Source organism: Chlorocebus sabaeus, chromosome 16 (genome assembly GCF_047675955.1).
Source record: "Chlorocebus sabaeus isolate Y175 chromosome 16, mChlSab1.0.hap1, whole genome shotgun sequence".
NCBI classification, from domain to species: domain Eukaryota; kingdom Metazoa; phylum Chordata; class Mammalia; order Primates; family Cercopithecidae; genus Chlorocebus; species Chlorocebus sabaeus.
In genome coordinates this window covers 77,589,378-77,605,365 of record NC_132919.1, presented here as the reverse complement: position 1 = coordinate 77,605,365, position 15,988 = coordinate 77,589,378, and the positions used below count along the sequence as shown (strand labels likewise).

Below are 15,988 nucleotides of genomic sequence, written 5' to 3'. Positions count from 1 at the left end.
GGAACGTAGTCCCGGGGCAGTCTTGACCATATTCACCTGACTCGGCAGCCGCTCTGCACCCCGGGGAGTCCAGCCGGAGTACCTGGACTCCTTGGTGGCCATGCTTGCAGGAGCTAGAGTTGGACCCATGCCCTGTGGGGGGTTCCCTGGGCCTTGGAACCCAAAGAGACTTTCCTGAGTGGGGAGCGTTGCATGGTGCCACGAGGGTCCTCATGGCCTTGGGGTGAGTGCCAGTGTGGTCGCATAGGCCCGGAGCCCCAGAGCCAGCACAGGGGCCCTGCATCCGACTTCCACAGCCCCTTCCTATGCCGTGGCCGTGGTCCTTATGCTCATTAGATTTCTAGGCGAATAATGATGGAGACCACAGACAACAGTAAGAACTGACATCAGTCAGCGAGCAGGTCATTAACTGTTGAGCTCGTGGTGTGAGCTGGGCGCATGCTGGACGTGGGTGGTCCCGGCCTCGCCTGGGTGCTGGACACCATGGGCTGTGGATGGTACACATGTGTGCTTTCTACAGCCCCACGCCCTGTGAGGTGGGCCCTCATATTATCCCCTGCTATCGAAGGGGAAAGGGAGGCTCAGAGAATGTCAGCAACTTGCCAGGCATCACCCAGCCAGTGCCCGGGCCAAGCTGGGATGTGAACCCAGCTGGGTCTGCCCCAGGGCTGCAGCATAAAAGGTCACCCCAGGCCGATTAAGCCAGGGAGTGGCAGGGCATGACGTAGGGACACAGGCTCTGCTGGCCTCAGCAGGAGTGACTGTGGGACGCGTTCTTCCCTGATTTTATCCCTCCAATAAGATGCAGTCCATTAGAGCCCCAGGGTGAACCGATAACATTCATCTCAATTATTTGAGAGTGCAGATAAAAGGAAGCCGTGAGCCGTGACCGAGGATTCCAGGTCCCAGGAGGCTTGCTGAGCTGGGTGGCGTCAGGGGCCAGGGAACCCGAGGGAGTGCTGGGGGGTGGGGACCGAACGCTGGTCCTGGCCTGGGTCCCGCTGGCCGGACTCAGTCGGAGCTCCCCCTGGTGGTGCCGGGCCGACAGTGCAGCAGAGCCTGCGGGCGTCCCCACGTCCCCAGGGCCCAGGAGAGGGGAAGGTCCCAGCTGTGTCCCAGAGAGGTGGGGGGGTTGGCCCACGGTCTTGGGGCTGAGGACTCCGTGGCAGAACCACAACCAGAACCTGGCCAGTCAGCTCTCTGTCCAGCAGCTCCATCTTGTAGGGAGCTCAGGTTTAGGAGTTAGGGAGTTGAGTGCTGGTTGAGTCCTGGCACCCCTGGTAAGTGTGAACCTGGGAAATTCTTTCTCTTCTTGGAGGCTTGGTTTCCCTGTTTGTAAGATGAGGCTGGTAATATTCACTTTCTGGGGGTATTGTGAGAATGCACCCCGGTTCCCCTTTCCCTGCCCTCCGCCTTGCTGGTTCTCCAACCTGGCTGCATGTGGGGTGCTCCTGGGGGGAACCTTTGTACAACGCTGATGCCCAGGTGCCTCCAGGTTCTTCTAGAGTAGTGATTCCCACCCAGGGCTGAGTCTGTCCCCAGGCAGTGTGTGGCAATGCCAGGAGACACTTTTTTGTCACAACTGAGGGTAGGGGTGTATTGACATCAGTGAGCAGCGGACAGGGGTGCTGTGCACTCACTCTGGAAGCCAAGCTGCCCCTCTGCCTGGGACCCGCCGGGGGCCTCCCATCATTTTCAGGATGAGGCGTCATCTCCTTCACTCGGGGTCGAAGGCCCACCACCATCGGCCCTGCTGAGCGATGCCACCTCCCTCCCTGCCCCCGCACTGTGCACACCTCCAAGTTCATCATCCTCTCTGCGTCTAGATCTCGTGGGGCTCTCTCTGCCTCATGCCTTTGGCCAGGGATCCCCTCGGCCTGGGCTTCTTCCTCCCACTCTCTCCTAACTGGCCACCTTGTATGTTTGAGACTCAGCTCCTGGGGCGGGGCACCTTCATGTCAGCTTTTGGTGGAGGCTTCTCTATTCCCCCCAACCCTGGGCTGAGGAGGGCACTCCCCATGGCTCCCTTTTCTGTTCTGACACTCGAGCCCCCACCGAGATACCCCGTCCGCCTGTCCGTCGCCAACTGCTGGGAGGCAGATGATGGTGAAGGAGCAAATTTTGGGGCCCGACAGATCTGTTTCCAGTCCTGGCATCACCCGAGTTGTGTGTGATCTTGTGGCCATTACCTCCCACGTCCAAAACACAGATTCCTCATGGGTGTGAAATGGGGCCAAGAACCCCCTTGTAGGCCAGGCACAGTGGCTCAAGCCTGTAATCCCAGCACTTTGGGAGGCCGAGACGGGTGGATCACAAGGTCAGGAGATCGAGACCATCCTGGCTAACACGGTGAAACCCCATCTCTACTAAAAAAATACAAAAAAACTAGCCGAGCGAGGTGGTGGGTGCCTGTGGTCCCAGCTACTCAGGAGGCTGAGGCAGGAGAATGGCGTAAACCCAGGAGGCGGAACTTGCAGTGAGCCGAGATCCGGCCACTGCACTCCAGCCTGGGCGACAGAGCGAGACTCCGTCTCAAAAAAAAAAAAAAAAAAGGAATCCCCTTGTAGGGCACAGTTGGCGTGAGGGTTGAGTACCAGCCTGGGGCATGGGGTCAGCGAGCCTGGCCTGGGACTCATCCCCACCCAGAGACCATGACTGGGGGTGCTTATCGCAGCCTGGCCCTGCTCCTGATGAAGGCTCAGAAAATGCCTCTTGGCCACGTGGCCGCGGGCTTGGTGTGGTTCACTCCTCAGGCCTGTGTCAGCCTGGTCCAGGCAGGGCTCGCTGAATGTGGCCAGGTGCAGCTTTGTGCTGGGACAAGGTGGATGTGGATGGGACTCTCCTCACTCCTCCAGAAGTGTGTGCTTCGGTCCAGGCTGTGAAAACAGCCTGTCTCCAAGACAGACTGCTGGGAGCTTTCTTTTTATTTTAAAAAAGTAGATACGGAGGCCGGGCGCTGTGACTCATGCCTGTAATCCCAGCACTTTGGGAGGCCAAGGTGGGTGGATCGCTTGAGCCTAGGAGTTCAAGACCAGCCTGGGGAAAATGGCAAAACCTCGTCTCTATACAAAATACGTAAAAATTAGCTGGGCATAGTGGTACATGCCTATGGTCCCAGCTACTTGGGAGGCTGAGGCAGGAGGATGGCTGGAGCCTGGGAGGTGGAGGCTGGAGTGAGCTGTGATCTTGCCACTGCACTCTAACTTGGGTGACAGAGAGATACCCTGTCTGGAAAAAAAAAAGAAAAGAAAAGCAGACAAGGATTCTGAAAGGGGCTAGGTGAGCCCTGGAATCTGCATTTCCCTGGTCTTCCCTTGCTCCTATGTGCTTCTGGCCCCCACCGCGTGGTAGACCCAGGAAGCAGAGGTGGCGCTTCTTGCTCCCTGCCCATCCCCCGGGCCTTCGTGTGATGGGACTGGAGATCTTGGCTAAGGTGGTTAATTGTCCTAGACGCTGTAGAGAAGGCGTCCCCAGCCCAGTTGCCCGTGAGAATGTCCTGGGCAGCTTTACAAATCCTGATGCCCAGGCTGCACCCACACCAATTAAACCAGGATCGCTGGGGTGGGGGCCCAGGCATGGGAATGTTTTGAACTTCCTGGGGGTTTCTGAAGTGCAGGCAGCGTTTAGAACCCCTGCTGTGAAGGGGCTCAGAGAGAGAGAGAGAGAGAGAGAGAGAGAGAGAGAGAGCGCGAGCGAGTGCCTGGTGCTCTGGGGTGGGGAGGGGCGTCAGGGCCGAGGCCCCCAGAGGAGTGGCCACTCCCCAGGGGTGTTGGTGAGGACTTGGGTGCACCCATCGCCACTCTGAGGGGTGGGACGTCTATTAATAATTAACTGTGAGGTTGAGTCCCCCGGGAGGGCAGAGCAGGTAGGCCGGCTCGAGGGTCCCCTCTAGTGGTGGATCTGAAGAACTGCATGTGCAGGCTGCGTGTCTGGCTGGGATTGGCCAGGATAGACAACGCCCCCACCCACCCTGGGGCCGAGGGTCCCCACCCCCGGTATATGGTTATTTGGCGAGTAGTTCACAGAAGAGCGGAGGGGTTAGAAAAGCGTCCCCCCGGGCTGCCCACATTCGTGCGCTACCTGTAGAGTATGGCCAGGCGGGGCCTGGATGCTGGAGGGTGAGCCCACCTGCCAAACCCAGGGGTCTCCTTTGGAACCCCCAGCCCCCAGTACAGCGACGGCCTGGAAATCCTTGACCAAGTGAATATTCAAGGCTGACTTGGGGGATGGGCTGACAAGGAGAGCTGCTGTCGCCAGTGCGAAGTCCTGCCTCCCGGCGCTGAGAGCCCCAGACCCTGAGCTTCCCCGAGCCGGGGGTGAGTCCTGGGCTGTCTTGGCCCTGTACCCTCCTCAGTGTCAGAAAGCAAGGCTCTGGGGTGTGCTGGGGAGGGTGACCACCAGGCACGACTGGTCATCCTGCCCTTGGTTTCTGTGCTGGAAGGTACCCTCCAGCCTAAAAGGCTAGTTGGGCGAGGGTGTGGAAAAACGGGGCACTGTGGGGCCGGCACCGTGTCCACTGGCCCTGCCCTAGGGATGTGCACTGATGACCTGGATAAAGAACTGAAACAAGCCTGGGAAACATAGAGAGACTCCGTCTCTACCAAAAAAGAAAAAAAATTAGCGGGGTGTGGTGGTGCACACCTTTAGTCCCAGCTACTCCGGAGGCTGAGGCAGGAGGACTGCTTGAGCCCGGGAGGTGGAGGCTGCAGTGAGCCATGATCGCACCAGTGCACTCAAGCCTGGGTGACAGAGTGAGACCTTGTCAAAACAAAACAAAACAAATACCAGATTCTGCTAAGTGAAAATGTCTCTTCTGGACCTCATCCTAAGAAAGAATCCAAATTACAGATAGAAAGGCCAAAGTGGCCAGCATGTAGCTCAAGCCTGTAATTCCAGCACTTTGGGAGGCTAAGGCGGGCAGATCACTTGAGGTTGGGAGTTCAAGGCCAGCATGGCCGACACAGTGAAACCCCGTCTCAACTAAAAATACAAAAATTAGTTCAGCGTGGTGGCGTGCGCCTGTAATCCCAGCTACTTGGGAAGCTGAAGCAAGAGAATTGCTTGAACTTGGGAGGCAGAGGTTGCAGTGAGCCGAGATGGCGCCCCTGCACTCCAGCCTGGGTGACAGAGCTAGACCTTGTCTCAAAAGAAAAAAAAAGTAGAAAGACAAAAGCATCTGCATGAAGATGTTCATTGTGGTATTCCTTACAGTGGAGAAAAAGGGGCAGATCGTAAGAATCCAACAGCAGAGGAGGTGGATCGACTAAGGCCTCTCTAAGGTCCCTCTGCTGGATCAGGGAGTTTCCAAACCTGGGCTCACAAGCCCCTGAAATCTTACCCCACCCACTTTTTTTATATGATGGGGGGGCACCATCTGACTTCCCAAAAGGTCTGTGACCCGTAAAAGGTTCAGAAGCTCAGTGCTGCCAGATAGAAGAAGATGTAGGATTGACAAGGACTGTCAAGTAGTCCATGCTGTGTTGCAGAGTAGAAATTTACAGTGAATCGGCCGGGCGCGGTGGCTTAAGCCTGTAATCCCAGCACTTTGGGAGGCCGAGACGGGTGGATCACGAGATCAGGAGATCGAGACCATCCTGGCTAACGCGGTGAAACCCCGTCTCTACTAAAAAAAAAATAAAAAAAAAGTAAAAAAAAAAACTAGCTGGGCGGGTTGGCGGGCACCTGTAGTCCCAGCTACTCGGGAGGCTGAGGCAGGAGAATGGCATGAACCCGGGAGGCGGAGCTTGCAGTGAGCTGAGATCCGGCCACTGCACTCCAGCCTGGGTGACAGAGCGAGACTCCGTCTCAAAAACAAAACAAAAAAAAGAAATTTACAGTGAATCGGACACAAAGCAGGAAACAGGTTATGATTCTGCACATTGCAGTTAAACTCTGTGAAGACGCCTGAGGTGCGGATGAGGCTGTCAAGGCACGGCTGCCCAGCAGAGCTTCTGCCAGGACAGACAGAACCCAGGTCTGCACCGTCCTGTACAGCGGCCGCTGGCTTCATGCAGCTCTCGAACCCTTGAAATGGTGCAGGTGCAACCGAGCAACCGAATTTTAAATTTTGCATAATACGGATTAATAAAATTGTTTTTAATTTAAAAATGTTTTTAAATTTCATTTTTAGAGACAGAGTCTCACTCTATGGCTCAGGCCGGCGTACAATTGGTGGCAGCACAATCACAGCTCACTGCAGCCTCGAGCTCCCGGGCTCGAGGGATCCTCCCACCTCAGCCTCTCGAGTAGCTGGGATTGCAGGCGTGCGCCACCAGGCCCAGTTCATTTATTTTATTTTATTTTTTAGAGACAGAGTCTCGCTGTGTTGCCCAGGCTGGTCTCAAACTCCTAGGCTCAAGTGACCCTCCTGCCTGGGCCTCCCAAAGTGCTGGGATTACAGGCATGAGCCACGTGCCCAGCCTTGATTAATATAAACTGGAATAGCACCTGCGGTCAGTGGCCACGGCAGTGGATGGCAGAGGTTGAGACCAAGATGTGTCCATATGTTAGCCTAGTGTGATTATGAGCACTTTTTAAAAAAAAATTTCTGTTTTCAGAAATGTTATTCTGTGATTATATTAAGCTTAAGATGAAAACCAGTGTATAAAAATAGACAGTCAGGGAGAACCCTGCACATTTGGGCGGGCTTAGCATCTCCTACTGCCCTTCACGCTTGCTAATTAATGAAGAGGCCTCCAGGGCGAGCTGGTCACTGAGGTCCTTCCAGTGACACCAGTGACACCGGCCTGCCACCTTAGGTCCCGTGCCACCAGCGGGGCCTCCCCCTGGGGAAGTGAGTGTTTCCTTCTCTCTCTCCCCAGGTCCTCTTGTCATTCCCGGCATGCATTCTAGAGGCAGCCAGTCTAGGCAAGACGGTGTCTGGATGTTGGGATGGGCTGGGTGGCCTGGCCTCAGGGTTTGGCCACTTATTACTGTGGTTTCTGTCATACAGTTCCTACCAGGTTAGACTTAGTCCAAGCGGGTTGGTGTGGCCACAGGTGGGCAAGGGCCAGGAGCAATGTCCTGCCCACCCCGGGGTCCTGCTGGGACCCCCTGCCCTCCCTCTTTCCTCTTGCCCTTTCCTGCGCACAAACTGGACACCTCACCCCAAGCATCGCCGCTTCCCACCTTGCTCCGTGCAGCTGGAATGATCTCCTCTCTCCTGCTGAAACCCCAGCCCACCTGCAGGCAGAGAAGACTTTCTCCTCTGTAACCCTGCTGGGATCTGAGTTTTCTCTGGGGAGCTCCCATCACGGCCGCATGGTGTTCCCTACGTGCGCCACCGTGCCTGGGTGCTTCCTCGCAGGGCCCTCCCAGTGCCTGGGCCGGTGCTGTCAGCAGAGCGTCCTGCAGTGCACGCGGTCCTGTGCCTATGCCCCACTGTGTGTGGTCACCACGCCCTGGAAACACGGCAGATGTGGCCAAGCAACTGGACTTTGGTCTTTCTTTATCTCCAATGAATGTGAAGTTTGATAGTCACAGCAGGAGCCTTCAGGACAGCACAGGACTGGATGGATTGATGGAAGGTGGACCCTAGAACCCTCCCAGCAGGACAGGCCCGAAAAATTCTGACAAAAGTAATGGGGGAAAGATAAGATGATAAGATAAGGCCCCTTTACTCCCTCAGGGTGGCCGCCATCTTGGGGGCAATGGCACAAGGGTTCACCTGGAGCTGACCAGTGCTTGGACAGCAGACCCCAAGGGGCGGCCATTCCCCACCTCACATGGCTTCCCTGGCAGGTGCTGGCCCACCCCGCAGGGCATGCGAGGCAGAAATAAATGGCATCTAAGTGCTTTTTGCCTTTAGGAGGAACAGGCTCCCTGCCGATCGAGTATCAGTAGCAGTGGCTGAATTATTAATGGCGTTATCATTCATCGTTGGTGTAACAGCCCCTGTCCTCCCACACGGCACAGAGGATAGAAATGAGGCTCTCGGGGAAGAGTCCAGTCTCAGAATAAACTAGAATCAGTGCGCGCGGTGGGCCAGGACCCATTGCTGGGAAGCATCCTTGCAGGAGCTCCCATGGAAGGCCCTGGGGGTGTCACCCTGGCCTCGCAAAGGTCTGCTGGGGCTCTGGATCCCTTCTGCGTTTCCTGCCATTCCTTTTCTGCCCAACCCTCCAGGCAAGCTCGAGGCAGATGAGAAACTTCTAGAGGTGGGCAAAGAAGTGAGCGGTGGCACACGAATCAGGACGCACTTTGCCCTTCCCGTCTCTGTTCCGGGGTGCAGCAGCTGCCCAGCAAATCAGAGCCCAGAGCAGGAGAGAGGGGGACACAAAGCGGGGGACGAGGAAGGGAGTGGGAGGCAAGGGTGGAGAGAAGGGCACGTGAGAGGGTCCAGGGTAGGAGACAGCAAGGAGGGGGGCAAGGAGTGAGCGGGGAGGGTGGGCCGTGCATGTCTTAGGGCCACTCCAGCAGCAGCGGGGATCAGGGGCGGGTGCAACACAGATATCCAGGAGCTGCCGCCACCCAGGGGAGGGACAGCTGGGTCCCAGAGAGACCTCAGAGGTGGGATGGCCAGGAGCTGGGAGGGCTGCATCCTCCATTCCTCCCAAATTTCAGGATCAAGTCACCGATCCCAGTCGTGGGCCAACCAGGGTGCCCAGGGATGCCCTGAGAGCGCCTGCCGCCCCCTGAGGATGCTCCAGGAACCCCTGCCCACCCCTCCCGGGCCCCAGCACAGCCTGGCAGCCGGGAAGCCAGCAGCTCCTGAAGATCTGTTGTTTGGGTTTGTTTGTGCTTCTGTAACCGGGAGCTGAGATTTATTTCTTTAAAACATCCCATTGCCCGACACCCTGCAATCTGTTCTGTGTGTCGTTCAGACTAATCTCGTCTTGTTTCTGTAGCACTTGGCAGGCTCTGTGTGGCGTTCCTCCCTCCCCCAGACTCCCCCCCGCCCAAGCCAAGGTGGCCACTACCAGCTGCTCTGCCTGCGCCCAGAGGGTGGCCGATGGCGGGGGTCCGAGGGAAGCTGTTACAGGAGGGGCAGCTGGCTGGTCCAAGCCCCGTGGACTGGCGTGTGGCCACGGTCAGTCTAGAAATGGCCACAGGACATGGCCTCGCCCCGGGAGTCTCACTGCCAGGTGGAGAGGCCAAGCAGGCGCCCTGCCGAGCACCGGCCCCTCCCTGGCTGCCCCTCAGCTCCGGGAGCTTGGAGGGGCCGCCAAAGAATTCGGCCGGGACACCACCGTGCCCAGCCCTCTGGTGTGCGACTCTGGTGTGGCTGTTTGGCTCACACATGATGTCTAGGCAGGGAAAGGGCTGGCGGGCTTGGCTGGGCGAGGCTTCTGAGTAGGCATGCTTTGGTCAGAGGCCCAGCTGTGAATCCAAGCCCCACTCAGGACCCCCAGGGGGTGGCCTTGGATGATATTGAACTACTCTATGCCTCAGTTTACTCCTCTGTGAAGTTGGGGCATTGTGGGGGTTCAGGAAGGCTGTGCATGTAAAGCTCTGCGCAGAGGGCTCAGTACAGGGCAGGTAAACAGTCATCATCACTGTGTATCTGACTGAGTTGCCAGCTCCGTTGGATGTGCTTGTATCAGTGTCCTGGGGCTGCTGTGACCAAGGACCACAAACCGGATTCTTGAAACGAGAGAAATTTATTCTCTCACAGTCCTGGAGGCCAGAAGTCCAAAATCAAGGTGTCTGCAGAGCCACCCTCCCTCTGGAAGGGCTAGGGGAGGGTCCTTCCTGGTGTCTTCCAATTTGAGTGGCTGCAGGCATTTCTTGGCTTGTGGCCACATCGTTCTGACCTCTGCCTCTGTTGCCACATGGACAGGGTGTGTCCCTTTGTGTGCCCTCTCTTCTTCTCATACGGATGCCAGTCATTAGATAGGGTCCACCCGAATGCAGGGTGACCTCGTATTAGCTTGGTGACATCTGCTAAGACCCTATTTCTGAATAAGGTCACATTGGGAGCTCCTATATGGACACGAATCTGGGGGGAGCACTGTTCACCGCGGCACATGCTCTATGGGTGCTGACCTGAATCCCAGACACAGAGCCTGATGTCAGTGTGGTCATCACCCCGTTTTAGGAAAGGGTGATGCAGAGCTGAAGCCTCCAATGCAAAGGGATGGCTGAGCAGTGACTCTGGTTAAAAATAAAAAGTGTAAAACCAAACACAGTCAGGGCCCTGAGCAACCCCTCGTTTCTGTCGTGTCAGTTGCTCCTCATGGCCCAGCCTCGTTGACCCTGAGAGCTGAGGGAGTGAGTCTGGTCAGGAGTCCTAGACAGGGGACAGTCCCTGGAGCCCCAGCAAAGACGCTGTAGAAACGGGCTTCAGAAGAGACAAAAGAGATTGTGCTCATTTTAGAAATTCGAGGGTGGCTGGGCACAGTGGTTCACACCTGTAATCCCAGCACTTTGAGGGCCCAAGGCGGGTGGTTCACCTGAGGTCAAGATTTCGAGACCAGCCTGGCCAACATAGCGAAACCCCGTCTCTTCTAAAAAATACAAAAATTAGCCGGGCGTGGTGATGGATGCCTGTAGTCCCAGCTACTCAGGAGGCTGAGACAGGAGAATTGCTTGAACCCAGGAGGCGGAGCTTGCAGTGAGCTGAGATCACACCACTGCACTTCAGCCTGGGCGACAGAGTGAGACTCCGTCTCAAAAAAAAAAAAAAAAAAAGAAAAGAAATTTGGGGAAAAGGCAGAAGGGAAATATTTGTTTGTGATCTTCGATCCCTCCGGTGTTGCCGTTATCATTTGGGTTGGTTTTCTTCCTGGCCTTTCAAAGTTGGGAATTGTAATTGTCTATTCCAGGGGTTGGCAGGTGAGCCAGACAGCAAGTATTCTCTGCTTTGGGGGCCAAATGGTCTTGGCTGTAGCTTTTCAACTCTGCCCTTGTAGCATGGAAGCCACCGCACAATGTGTTAATTGGCATGGCTGTGTTCCATTAAATTCTTTTTTTTTTTTTTTTCGAGACAGTATCTCACTCTGCCGCACAGGCTGGAGTACCGTAGTGTGATCTTGGCTCACTGCAACCTCCACCTCCTGAGTTCAAGTAATTCTCCTGCCTCAGCCTCCCGACTAGCTGGGACTATAGGTGCACACCACCACACCCGGCTAGTTTTTGTATTTTTACTAGAGATGGGGTTTCGCCGTGTTGGCCAGGCTGATCTCAAAATTCCTGACTTCAGGTGATCCACCCGCCTCAGCCTCCCAGAGTGCTGGGATTACAGGTGTGAGCCACCGTGCCCGGCCCCATTCGCATTTTATTAAGGATACTGAAAGTGGAATTTCATATAATTTTCATGTGTTGTGAAATATTCTCCTCTGGATTTTTTTCAACATTTAAAAATGTTCAAAACCATCCTTCACATGGAAGCCTGCACACAGGTGTTTGTAACCGCTTCATTCATACAGGTGCAGTGGAAGCAGTCAGGATGCTCTGTAGTGGTGGGTGGACGAGGGAATAGTGGCACATCCCTGCAAGGGAATATTGTTTATCGATGAAAGGAAATGAGCTGTCAAGCCTTGAGCAGACGTGGAGGATGCTGAGATGTACATCCCTATGTGAAAGAAGCCAACCTGGGCCTGGCGCGGTGGCTCACACCTGTATTCCCAGCACTGTGGGAGGCCGAGGCAGGTGGATCACTTGAGCTCAGGAGACCAGCCTGGGCAACATGGTGAAACCTTGTCTCTAAGAAAAAATAATAATAATAATAATAATAATGATAAAATAAAATAATAATAATAATAATACAAAAATTAGCCGGGCATGGTGGTTCACACCTGTAGTCCCAGCTACTTGGGGGGCTAAGGCAGGAGGATTGCTTGAGTCCAGTAGGCGGAGGTTGCAGTGAGCTTAGATGGCACCACTGCCCTCCAAACTGGGTGACAGAGTGAGACCCCATCTCGAAAAAAAAAAAAAAAAGAAAGAAAGAAAGAAAAAAAGCCAGTCTGAAAAGCCTGCAAGCTGCATGATTTCAGCTCTAGGACATTCTGGAAAAGGCAAAACTAGGAAGACAGTGAATAGATCAACAGCTGCCAGGGGCTCAAGGGGAGAAAAAGATAAATGGGCAGATACTGGATTCCAGGGGCAGCAACATAATTCTTTTTCTTTTCTTCTTCTTTTTTTTTTTTTTTTGACAGAGTTTTGCTCTTGTCACCCAGACTGGAGTGCAATGGCGCACCTTAGCTCACTGCAACCTCTACCTCCCGGGTTCAAGCAATTCTCCTGCCTCAGCCTGTTGAGTAGGTGGGATTACAGGCACCCGCCACCACACCTGGCTAATTTTTGTATTTTTGGTAGTGACGGGGTTTCGCCATGTTGGCCAGGCTGGTATTGAACTCCTGACCTCAGGTGATCCGCCCGCCTCGGCCTCCCACAGTGCTGGGATTACAGGCATGAGCCACCGTGCCTGGCTGCGGCGACACTCTTCTGTCTGAGGCTGCAGTGGTGGACGCCTGCCACTGTGTCTGTGAAACCCCATAGACTGTACACTCCAAGAGTAAACCCTAGTAGAAGCTGTGAACATCAGTTATTACTGATAATGTATCAACATTGGCTCATCAGTTATAGCAAATGTACCACACAAATGCAAGACGTTAATAGTATGGGAAAGTGGCCGGGCGCGGTGGCTCACGCCTGTAATCCCAGCACTTTGGGAGGCTGAGGCGGGTAGATCACCAGGTCAGAAGATCGAGACCATCCTGGCTAACACGGTGAGACCCCATCTCTACTAAAAATACACAAAATTAGCCGGGCGTGGTGGCAGATGCCTGTAGTCCCAGCTACTCGGGAGGCTGAGTCAGGAGAATGGCGTGAACCTGGGAGGTGGAGCTTGCAGTGAGCCGAGATCGCGCCACTGCACTCCAGCCTGGGGGACAGAGCGAGACTCTGTCTCAAAAAAAATAATAATAATAAAAATAAAATGAAATAGTATGGGAAAGTGTGTGCTTTGAGGGGGAACTTGCTGTACTCTGCTCAGTTTTTCTGTGAACCTAAAATCGCTCTAAAAAAGTCTATTCATTTTAAAAAGTCTTCGTTCATGGGCTGTACAGAGGCAGAGGGCAGCCTCAATTTGGCCCTCGGGCCACGGTTTGTGGACCCCCGGTTTAGGCTAGCCGTGCCCAATAGAAATGTAATGTGAACCACCTCTGTGATTTAAAATTTTCTATTAGCCACATTTAGAAGTTTTTATTTTGAAATAACTACAGGAAGTTTCAAAAAAAAAAAAAAAAAAGGTACTGGGAGGCCCTATACACCTTTCGCCCACTTCCCCCCGCGGTGACATCCTGCATAGAAGTGTAGTGCATTCTCCAAACCAGGAAATTGAGGTTGGTACAGTCCACAGGTCTCATGGGTATTACAGGCACCCATCTGTGCTTGTGTGTCTAGAATCCTGTGCCACTGGGTCACATGTAGCTTCCCGCAACTACCACCACTAGCTAGATGCAGAACCACTCCCCCACCACGGGGTTCCTCCACGCTGCCCTGGCATAGAGTTCGCCAACTCCCTAACCCCGGGCAACCACTCGTCTACAGGAATTTTATGTAACTGGAACCCTGCACAGTGTCAGCTTTGAGATGGACTTTTTTTGGTTCAGCATCATCCCATGAAGCTGTATCCAAGCTGTCGTGCGTGTCGAGAACCTGTTCCTTTTAACTGCTGAGTGGCGGTACGCCATGGTGTGGCCATCCCACAGTCTGTGTGCTCACCCACTGAAGGACACGAACCGTGGCTTCCCATTCAGGGGAGACTGTGAATAAAGCTACCAGAAATATTCATGTGTGAGGTTTTGTTGCAATCTAAGTTTTCATTTCTCTAGGATAAATTCCCGCGAATGCACTTGCTGAGTCACATGTGGATTGATTGTGTGATTAGTTTTTGTAAATACTTTTCTTAATGTAGTAAAATTAGAGACAGGGTTTTTGCCATGTTGCTCAGGCTGGTCTCAAACTCCTGGGCTCAAGCAATCCTCCTACCTCGGCCTCCCGAAGTAATGGGATTGTAGGCGTGAGCCACTGTGCCCGGCCTGTATGCTTAATTTTTAAAGGAATTGCTAAACTGTTGCATAGAGTGGCTGTGCCATTTTACACTCCCACCAGAAATGTATGAGTGCCTGTTTCTCCACATCCTCATCAGTATTTGGGGTTGTCACTATTTTTTTTTTAAGCATCCTCATGGGTGTATAGTGACATCTCATTGTGGTTTTAATCAGCATTTCTCTAACGGCTCATGATGTCAAATACCTTTTTGTGTGTTTATTTGCCATCCAGGTATCTGATTCTTTGGTGGAAGATCTCTTTGTCTCTTAAGCACCTTATGTCTTAATAATATGTATTGAAAGGCTTATGGGGACAACCTTTGGTTGGAGGATTTTGAAAAAAGTCATAATATGATTTACTGTGGCAACCAGAAGTGATCATTTTGTTCCAGTGACAGGTAATAACCTGCTTTTTTCTTCCTCTTAATACATGATTTCTTTTGTGGCTATACTAAAACAATGTATACAAATGATTCATTGCAATGAAGACAGGTACCCAAAGAGACAAAGAGACATAGTCTAATCCATTTTTTGTTTGTTTACTACTGAGTTTTGAGAGTTGATTATACATTCTAGAAACTAGTCCTTTGCTAGATACGTGGATTGCAAGTATTTCTCCCAGTCGGTAGTTCTTTTTTTCGTCCTCTTAACAGGATCTTGCACAAAGCAAAAGACTTTAATTTTGATGAAGTTCAGGTTATCAATTGTTCCTTTTATGAATCATACTTTTGATGTCAAGCTCAAGAACTCATGACCTAGTCCTAGATCCTGAAGGTTTTTTTTTTTTTTTTTTTTTTTTAGACGGAGTCTCGCTCTGTCACCCAGGCTGGAGTGCAGTGGCGCCATCTTGGCTCACTGCAAGCCCCACCTCCCGGGTTCACGCCATCCTCCTGCCTCAGCCTTCTGAGTAGCTGGGACTACAGGCGCCCTCCACCACGTCCGGCCAATATTTTCTATTTTTTAGTAGAGACGGGGTCTCACCATGTTAGCCAGGATGGTCTCAATCTCCTGACCTGGTGATCCGCCCGCCTCGGCCTCCCAAAGTTCTGGGATTACAGGCTTGAGCCACCGCGCTCGGCCAATCCTGAAGGTTTTCTCCTGTTATTTTCCTCAAAGTTTTATGGGGTTGAGGTTTATTTTTTATTTTGCTTATGGATACGCAATGACTCCTGCGTCGTTTGTTGAAGAGGCCGCTCTTCCTTCACTGGGGTGCTTTGCTCTTTTGTCCAATATCCATTGGGCATATTTGTGTGGGTCTTATAGGTAAGTTTTTTTTTTTTTTTTTTTGAGATGGAGTCTCAGTTTGTCACCCAAACTGGAGTGCCGTGGTACAATCTCAGCTCACTGCAACCTCCGTTTCCCGGGTTCAAGAAATTCTCCTACCTCAGCCTCCAGAGTAGCTGGAATTACAGGAGTGTATCACCATGCTCAGCTAATTTTTGTATTTTTGGTAGAGATGGGGTTTTGCCATGTTGGCCAGGCTGGTCTTGAACTCCTGACCTCAGGTGATCCACCCGCCTCGGCCTCCCAAAGTGCTGGGATTACAGGCTGTGAGCCATCATGCCCGGCCATAGCTACATTTTTAAAAGTGAAAACACAAAAAGAAAACAAACAAAAAAGGTGAAAATTTTTGTAAATTACCCAGCATGTTCAAAATAGTATCATTCCAATGTGGGATGAGTATACACGGCCGCCGATGGGAAGTGTTTTACATTCTCTCTGTTTACCAAGTCCTGGGAATTTCACATGTACTTTACACCTAGATCATGTCTCAAGTGCGATGCCACATGTGGCTTGGGGTCACTGCTTTGGCCAGCACAGGTCTACACAGATTGGTGACCTGCGTTTTTGAAAAAACATTCTCAGCCAGGCGCAGTAGCTCATGCCTGTAATTCTAGCACTTTGGGATGCCGAGGCTGGTGGATCACCTGAGGTCAGGGGTTTGAGACCAGCCTGGCCAACCTGGTAAAACCCCGTCTCTAAAACACACAGAC

The 15,988-nt window shown here is 53.0% G+C and overlaps 1 protein-coding gene across 5 annotated transcripts in view; it reads left to right on the top strand.

Moving 5' to 3' along the window:
- TBC1D16 (TBC1 domain family member 16) overlaps positions 1-15,988 on the top strand; it is a 101,202-nt gene that overhangs the window by 25,487 nt on the left and 59,727 nt on the right. The gene's annotated exons all lie outside the window — the stretch shown is intronic.